Source organism: Mus caroli, chromosome 6 (assembly GCF_900094665.2).
Source record: "Mus caroli chromosome 6, CAROLI_EIJ_v1.1, whole genome shotgun sequence".
NCBI classification, from domain to species: domain Eukaryota; kingdom Metazoa; phylum Chordata; class Mammalia; order Rodentia; family Muridae; genus Mus; species Mus caroli.
Window position 1 is genome coordinate 143,260,187 of NC_034575.1, and position 9,291 is coordinate 143,269,477.

At 47.8% G+C, this 9,291-nt stretch overlaps 1 pseudogene; it reads left to right on the forward strand.

The window, feature by feature from the left end:
* The first annotated feature begins 2,257 nt into the window (after positions 1-2,257).
* LOC115031419 lies at positions 2,258-2,372 on the forward strand (annotated as a pseudogene).
* Positions 2,373-9,291: the final 6,919 nt, after the last annotated feature.

Sequence of the window (9,291 nt, forward strand, 5' to 3'; positions counted from 1 at the left end):
AGAGAGAGAGAGAGAGAGAGAGAGAGAGAGAGAGAGAGAGAGAGAAACTTGGCACACAGCTTCTGAGTGGCATTCAGAGGCTCTCACAGAGGTGGCCATGTGGCCTGTGTGTGCTCACTCTCTGGAGAATGCCCGCAGCATGCGCAGCCTTCTCCACACAGTGTTTTGAAATCATCCTTTCCCTGGGCAGTGAGGAACGCTAGTGTCCTCTCAGTCTGATTCCATTCCTGTCTACGTTCTCCATCCCAGTTTTCACACTTAACAAGGTAGAGAACACTCTGGCCATTTCCCCTTTGCTGTGGCTCTGCTGGAAGGAGGTGGGATGCCCGTTTTCAATGTAAGAGCTTAGTGTTTAACAGTGTGGAGAAACCCTGCTTCCATCCATTCCCGAGCAAGCCCTGTGTGAGTCTTGCCCTCTGCTAGGGCTCCAGGGACACAGTGCTTGTCCCCTGCGGACTTTCCATTTCATCTTCCTCTGGTCCTGTCTTCTCTTCCTGTTGAAGCCTGGCACTGCAGCCTTGGATTGAAGTGAATGCATTGAGGACACACACCAGTGTGTACAGTGAAGCCAAACAGTAAAGGTCTTGTACTCCCCCGCCCCATCTGCCACTCTCTCTGTGTATGTTCTTTCTCTATGCTTTACTGTATATGTACTACGTATACACAAGTGTATATGAGTGTATACACGAACTCTCACCATAAGGGCATTGAGGCATCACTATATACACCGTAAGTTTTACTGGCACCACACAACAGAGCATCAGCCCCAGCTTTACAGATGGAGAGATGCTGAAGCTTCAAGGGCTTGGGTAACTAATTTTAGCCAGTTGGGAGGTCCAATTTCAGGAGAGCTGATGTCAGAGGCCAGTTTCTGAGGTGCCTCCCTCGTCTGCTCTCCGTCAGCCACAGCTCTACAAGGCATGACAGCTAATGCAGAGTGTCAGATGACACCTAAGACCCCTCCGCACCCACAGGCTAGGAGAGAGCACTTGTGAATCTCTGCTGTGAAGGCACAAGCAGCAGCAACACACAGACCCACAGCCAGCTTCTGAGTGGTTCAGGCGGGGGCGGCAGGGTAGGCTGCAGTGGCAGGGGCAGCAGGGACTGCAAGGGAGGTGGGGGCTAGCAGGGAGGCAGGAGCCGAAAGGGCCAGGTCACACTTCTGTACCTGACAGTGCCAGCCCCTCAGAACTCCTTTTTCTCACAGTGCCTGTGAGGTTAGCAACCCTGATGTCTGGTCGGAACAGACCAGTCAGAAGGATGGTGGCAGCAGAGTAACACTGAAAGATGGGCGCGTTGAGAGAGCAAAACCGGCAGGTTACCACTTTTTGCTTGTGTGTTTGTTTAGTATAACTGTCTGAGGAAATGTTTCTGTTTCCTGTATGGATCGGAAACTGATTGGAACCTGGTAAGGCCAGAGGTGTCACTGCTGTGAAGCACAGCTCTGTGGTCAAACGGTGGAAACCTTCAGACCCTCTAATGAAATTGCCACACGGCTGCAGTGCAGACATGGTTTGGACTGGAGTCCATTCGAGGATGCTCGCCTTTGTTCTTACTTGTCTGTAGTTGTAATAAAAATAATCTGAGAAAAGCGACTTAAGGAAGGGATTCCTGTGGCTCATGGGGCATGGCACTGTCCAACGCAGCAGGGAGACCTGGCAGCAGAAGCCTGAGGTGACCTATGACACTGCAGCCATAGTCAGGAAGAAGAGAACCATGAATGCCTGAGCTCCCTCCCTGCCTCTTTGCATACAGTCCAGAATCCAGCCCAGGAAAGAGGGTGGGTCTTCCCAGTCAACTAAACCTACTCATTGGGCATGACCGGAGGCCAGTCCAACCAAGAGAGCCCCTAGCTGTGTCCAGAAGCATATCTCCTAGGGGATTCTACATTCTGTCAACTGGACAACCCTAACCATCACACGTACCCCCAACTGTCTCCATGGCTCTTTGTGAACTGCAAGGACAGAACATCACATCACCAATGAATGGAGTTTGTCCTAGTAAGAGTTACAGTTGCTGTCGTGAGCAGAGAAACTTGGGAGGAAAGGGTTTATTTCAGCGTACACTCCCAGGTAACTGGGAAGTCAGGGCAGGAACTCAAGCAGGGCAGGAACATGGAGGCAGGAGCCAATGCAAGACCGTGGCGGGGTGCTGCTTACTGGCTTGCTTTCCATGGCTTGCTCAGCCTGCTTTCTTACAGAAGCCAGGACCACCTGACCAGGGGTGAGCCCTTCCATATCAGTCACTAGTTAAGAAAATCCTAGAGCCATAGCGAGTGTGACTGTTGTGTCACATGTGCGTCAGTAGGTGGCAGAGAGAAGAGAGACCATGTCTACATTCTGCTATGTCTGAATGATTAGCAGCCTAAGACTCCTTGGAAAACAAACAAACCTGCAATGACCACCAGTCTGGTGCGAGGACAGGGAGCAAGCCAGAGTCTAGAAGAACCCCTCCTGGGACCATGGGCCTTGGGGCAAGAATGAGCCCAAGCCAGATGACCCTTGCATGGGGCCACCTGGGCAGGCCTGGATGAGGAGCTAGCCTGAGATGACCACCAGTGTGGTCCACTCAGGCATGGGGGGAGCAGGTGTTTCATGACAGAGATGACCCCAGACACTCGGAGACCCTGGGCACCACTAAGAGGAGCAAGCAAGTGGTAAGGAAATGGAAGAGAAAGAAACAGAAAGATGTGGGCACAATGAAGAGAGGCAGAACTGGAGACTCCAGGGTAGTGAGGAACCGCCGGATGTGAGTAGCTGGTGATGCCACCTGAGACCATGGTGGGACCCTGGCCTGTGCTGTCATTGGAGAACATGTCTGGGTCTGTGGCCCTGCAGCATCAAGGATCTGTTACCACCAAAGGCCAGCAAGGCATCTCAGGGTATCTGAGAGGAGTCCCAGTGGGGTTCCAGTATTGATGGAGTAGCAGAAGCCAGAGGCCTAGTATCAGACCAAAGAGTCACTGCAACAAACATTTGCAAGCAAAGAAGCGTGGGACACGCTGTGACACACTACAACTTCCATAATCAAAATGGTTTTTCTCTTTTTGTGGGGGATTCAAGAGTGGAGGGTGGGTATTAGGGGAGAGGAAGATGAGTGGGATTGGGCTACATGATGTGAAAGTCACAAGAACCGATTAGAGGTTGAATACAAAAGAAAAAGAAAAAAAATTGTCCAACAGTCTTTGCTATGGGTCCTTCTCGGATGACTCAAGCCGGTGTCAGACTGACATAAAGTTAGCCACCACAGGGCCCCTGGTTCTCATCTCAGACCCGACCAACTCGGCACATCATTAATTTCAGAGCTAACCGTATCCTCAGAGTCTGCCATCAGCCTGACTACAAAGACATCCAAGAGCTCCTTGGCTGCCTTTATTTTCAGGATTCATTTATAAAACCATGACTGAGCCCTCGGCTGGTATACACACTGTCCTAAAAGGGCCGATCTGAGGATTTAAGCCAATGGCTTTTGCTCCATACGGTGGACAGGCATTTAGCCAGCCCAGCCGGACAGCAGAAAGTTAAATGATCAAGATCAACCACAAACCTTTCTGAGGGAACGAGGCCTCCATGTTTACTACAAAGTTCAGAGATCATTTCTTACTGTCCTGTCAGAGAGAGTCACTACTAAACCACGGTTTTCACTGACTTTAGAGATGTGTTTTATGATTGTTGGGGGGAGGGAGGGACAATCTTTAAACCCTGCCAGGTGAGCAGTCTATGACGTCTTCTATGCTTTTTACAGAGGACCAGTCCTTATATAAGGTGGATTCTGCAGTAACAAAGATCTGTACCACGGAACCACATTTCGGGGTCTGCAAATACCCCTCACTAACTCCTCTCTCTCTGAGCTGACCCAAGGAAAATCTTACACGCTAACAAGGTCTTCAGAGCTTGTTTCTTGCCAGTGTCATATGATGCTCATGGGCCAGGCTCAAGCAGCATACTGCTCAACTTCTCGGTCATGTGCTGGGGAGAGGCAAGTATGGGGGAAGTTCTCCCTCCCTCCTTCCCTCCTTATATCCCTCCCTCTCCTCCTCTCCCTCCCTCTCCTCTCCTTTCTCCTTCCCTCCATCCTTCCCTCCTTCCCTCTCCTTTCTCCCTCCCTCCCTCCCTCCTTCCCTCTTTCCCTCTCCTTCTCTCCCTCCCTCTCTGCTTTCCTCTTTCCCTCCCTCTCTGAAGAGCTTGAAATGAAATGGAACAGTTCCTACTCTCGTGGCAACTTTCCCCGAAGCTCTGTGTACAAATTCAATGTGTTCTTTTCCTAGGTCATTTTATGTCTAAAGATAAATGTCGCCATGCCCAGACTGTCCTTCCTGAGTTGGAAGCAGAACAACCATAAAGCAAGGCTCTGGGGAGGAATGTTCTGTATGAATGAGTGACAATACTGCTTGGAAAGGCATCCTCCTGCATCACGCAGCTCTTTCAACGAGCTTCTCTGCATTTCTCTGAATTCTGGGATGACTTTTCTCATTGTATGGGACCATTATTCATGACTTCTCCAAGTGTGCCTTACTGCATATACTCATGACCATGAATTAAATGAGCTTAGGAAAAGCAGCTTGCTTGTAAACAATCATTTCCTTTTTAAAGACAAGGGTATTAAAGTTAAAATTTTAATGCAATGACAAAATTGCATATTATAACTTGAAGTTGATAAAGATATAGTGTTTTTATAGCTACCATTTTAAAGCTACATTAAAGCTTAAGAACCACGAATAGCATGAATGTCATGCTACATTTAATCATTTACACTATGAATTGCAAAACAGGGCTTGAGAGACCTCGCCCTCAGTATGCCGGTCGGTCACCAAGCCCGGCTACCTTCCCAGACTGGAAGACCAGTTCCTCTCATACACGAGAATCACTCCACTCTAGTTCCCACCCCTTTATTTACTCACTAGACCTTGGATCTGGAAAGACGTATTCTTCATCTGATGTAGGGGGACATTACAGATGTGATCAAGTTAAGCAGTGTGATGTGGGAGATTGCCCTCGGTGGCACAGGTGTGGAGTGTATGACGTCAAAAGCCATGCAGAAGCATCAGAGAAAGCAAGGTAATCAACAAGACAGAGGCCTGAGCTGTGTAGCCTGCCTGCCCTTAGGAAGAGTAACGGCCTCCAGAGCAGGCCAGGGCAAGTACAGGCTGTCTCTGTATCTGAAAGGAGCCTTCCTGCTGACTTTACTCTGGTGTCTTAGTTACTGTACTAAACACCAGGATCAAAGTAGCTTATAAATGACCATGTTTAATCTGGCTTACGTTTTCAAAGGGCAGGAGTCCATGATGGCAGCGTAAGCTGCTGAGAGCTCACATCTTGATCTGCCAAGTAGCATGCAGAGAGAACTCACTGGGAATGGTGCTGCCTTTTTTAAACCTCGAAGCCCACCCCAAGTGACACACCTCCTCCAACAAGGCCACACCTCCTAATCCTTCCCAGATAGTTCTACTACCTTGTGACCAAGTACTCAGTCAATCACTACATGAGCCTCTGGGGTCCATTCTCAGTCAGACCCCCACACATGGTTAGACTGAACAAGATACTGTCTCAAAAAAAAAAAAAAGCAAAATAAATTTGCATTATTTTAAGCTACTTTGATGGCACCGAGTCTATAGGAGTTTGCAATAAATTTACCATTGGGGGAGCTAGGCATGGTGGCACCCGCTTGTGTTCTCAATACTTGGTAGCTAGTGGCAGAGGGCTCAGAGTTAAAGGACAGCTTCAGCTACAGAGCAAGCCTGAGACCAGCTTGAACTGCAAAAATTTACATCTTAAAAAAATCCATACGCATACACATTTACATTCATGTCCATGAACATAACATATGCTGAAGCCTGTCCCAGTGGATGAGGAACGTGGTCAGTTCTCTCCCCCTAAAACAGCCTCAATTAATAGGAAGTGAGGAAGGATGACCTGGGGACACACAAAGGGACATGTCAGTTAAAAAACAAACTCTATGAGCACCAGCCCTCTGACTTCTGAATCGCTTCTTGCTCCCAGCATCTTTCAGCACGATAGAGCTCGCCTCTAAGTAGATGTGGCCAAGTTCTTCCGTTTTCCATCACCCCCACCCCCTTGGAGCAGGGTGGGGTTGGGTGGGACGGGATGGGACAGGGCACCAATGTTTTCTTATTTCCTCCCAGATCCTGGTAGAAACTCCAGGCAAGTGTTATTGAGATGTCAGCAGCTCCTCCCTTCAACCAGCTCCATACCTGTAGGCTGTCACTAAAGTGACTGTGTCTTCATCAGCTTCTTCCCAAACTGTTCTTAGGACTGAGGCCTCATGACAAGAAAGGCAAGCCAAAGAGACCCAGCCCCCAGCCCCAGTTCCCCACTGAGTGTCCTGTGCTTAGAGGACGCTACTTCAGATCCTCAGCGGCACTGGTTGTCAATCATTTTCTTGGTGGCAGTTGTTCTACCTGGGGTGGATTCTCAAAGCCAGTTTTAATTTTTAATTTCTCTGATGGCTAAGGGTGCTGAGCACTTAGTCCAAGCATCTACTGGCTGTCTGCTCTTCTTCTGAGAACTGTCCATTCAGCTTATTAGCACATCTGTTCATTGGATGATTTATTTTCTTCATGTTTACAGATCCAGGAGAGAAGGGAGAGAAGGGAAACTGGTGAGGGGGTGAATAGGAACAAAACATAATGGTGCATGTGTCTGATGATGTAATGATGAAGCCCGCAGCACTGTATGCTGTCTTAAAAAAAACTTATGAGCCTGGTGTCAGTCTAAGAGAGATGTGATGCTGTCCTACCTCAGTTATAGTTCAGCAGCAACACCAGGTCCTGCCTCTGAGTACAGGCAAATAAGAACAAAGAGCCTGGTGTGTGTGTGCGCGCATGTGTGCGCATCATGTGTGTGTTTGTGTGTGTCACGTGTGCATGTGTGTGTATTTGTGTGTGTCATGTATACATGTGTGTGCTTGTGTGTGTGTTTGCATGTGTCATGTGTGTATGTGTGTATGCTTGTGTGTGTTGTGTGTGCATATGTATAGGCGTGAGTGCTTGTGTATGTCGTGTGTGCATGTCTGTGCACATGGGTGCATGTGTCCATGTCTGTGTGTTTGTGCATGTCTGTGCATGTCTGTGTATTGTCTGTGTTTGTGCACATGTGTGATGTGTGCATGTGTATCTGTGCATGCATATGTGTGTGGTGTGCATGTGTGTGTCTGTGCATATGTGTGTTGAGTGCAGGTTGGCACACAATGACTCAGCAACTGCCATGTGCCCATCTCTGATCTAAGCACTGGCGTACACTCATCCTCAGCGTTGTGGTGTCTTTAGTGACACAGAGTACAGGCAGAGAGGTGCTTGTAGCTCAAATGGTTGGGAACTAGCTGGGTAAGGACAAAGAACTCAGTGTGTTTTCAAGTGCATGGTTTCAGTAATCAGTCCTGTATTTAGGCCAGGTGAATACAGAAGCAAGGTCATGGATGCTGAGGACATGCACGTGTGACAACATCATACACAGGCGATTTCAGTAAAATACAGTCATCATTGCAGGGGAGGGGGCAGCCGGAGAGTCAGTGGCAGCCCCCATTATGACACCTTCCATTCTGAATGTGGGCATGCTTTTACCACACTGCTTTCCGTGAACTTCAAACAGATCAAAGTGCTTGCTAACAGAGTACAATCATGTGCCCTAAAACGAAGCCACAGGCTTAGGAAATTATTGATGTGCTAATTGAACAGTGACATGAGACAAAGGACACAAAGTGTCTGAAAAACAGGGCAGCATCAGAAGCCATGGAAAAGAGGCTGGGTTTGAAAGTAGAGCAGCCTGCTTCTCACACGGAGAGCGTCTTCCAGATTGCCTCTTCATTACTGTGCATCCTGGACCCTCTGTTCCAACTAGATACAGCTCCCTGCTCCCTGGTGTTATTATGCACATTATAATGTATGTAAATTGCCTGTAAATAATAGATCATCAGTAAATATTAAACACTGCTAATTAAGGAGCCCGTGCTGCAGGGAGTCTATATTCACCATGAGAAGTTTTAATGAAGATGTTGAAGGACAAAGAATTTTCTCAATCAGGCCTTCCTGGCTGAGGGCCAGCAATGGGTTTCTTCCTGCCGTACGTTTATGAATTTGATGACAAACTCAGAGACCTGATGGTTGGCTTAGTGACATGTTCCCAGTAACTAGATAAAACTGTGATTCCAAAAGGAGAGATGGCAAGGGACAGTGTGATGTCTGGTGGACAGGATGTACCTGCCCATGCTCACACACTACATGGTGCTTGGAAATGGGTCCTGAGACCGTCTACTCTCTACCCCAATCTCGTTGGACCCTCTTAGGTTGCTCTAGCCTCCTCCCTCCTGAGTTGTCGTTTGATTATTCATCTTGGGTTACAGAGTTACCTTTCCTTCCGAGGTCTGCCTCTCTCTTGATGGACAGCTCAAGAACTGTCTCAAGAACTAACTAGTCTCAAGAACTCACGTCTTGTGTGTGTGTGTTTAAAGCTATCAAAGATGAAAAAAAAATCAGAGGCTAGAGAGATGGCTCAGTGGTTAAGAGCACTGACTGCTCTTCCAGAGGTCCTGAGTTCAGTTCCACCAACCATATGGTGGCTCACAACCATCTGTAATGGGGTCTGATGCCTCTTTCTGGTGTGTCTGAGGACAGCCAATCTTTATGTTTTGCTATAAGTAATCATTGATCATTGAAAGTGAGTGAGGGATATGTCTCAGACGATCTGTTACGATGAGTCTGTGCAGTTTGTAACCAGCAGACCTAAGTCCGCCTTAGCATGGTCAGGTTTCAGCATTTGGGTATGACCCCATTTATACACAAAAAATAAATAAATAATCCCCGTCTTTTAAAAAGGAGAAAAAGCAGACTGGGAATATGCAAAGCAAAGAACTAAGTGCATTTCAGAGAGGTCTTAACTGCACAGGAGGCAAGTGTCTCCAAGCCGAGTTCCTCAGTGCCCTGGAAGACTGTGCAGTGGGAAGCAGGTTTCTACTGCAGCTCAGCAAGGTCAACAGCAGATGTATTGTACCCCAAACCTTTCTTTCCAGAGTGTTGCATTGGAATCTTAATTTTTCTTAATGAATGAGTTCCTTTTATCACACGTTAGTTTTTAAATGTTCTAATTCAAATACCCCGAAGCTTCTCTGTGACCCTCAATTCCACAGTGGGTTGTGACCTCATACATCGTTGTGTGACTGATTGTGGGGTTGTGGGAAAGGCTTGGCATCAGGAAGAGCTTGAGAACACACAGTGACCAACAATTAACTCAGAATCGACCGTGTAGCGAGCCTGAAGTATTTCTGATGGTGCTCGCC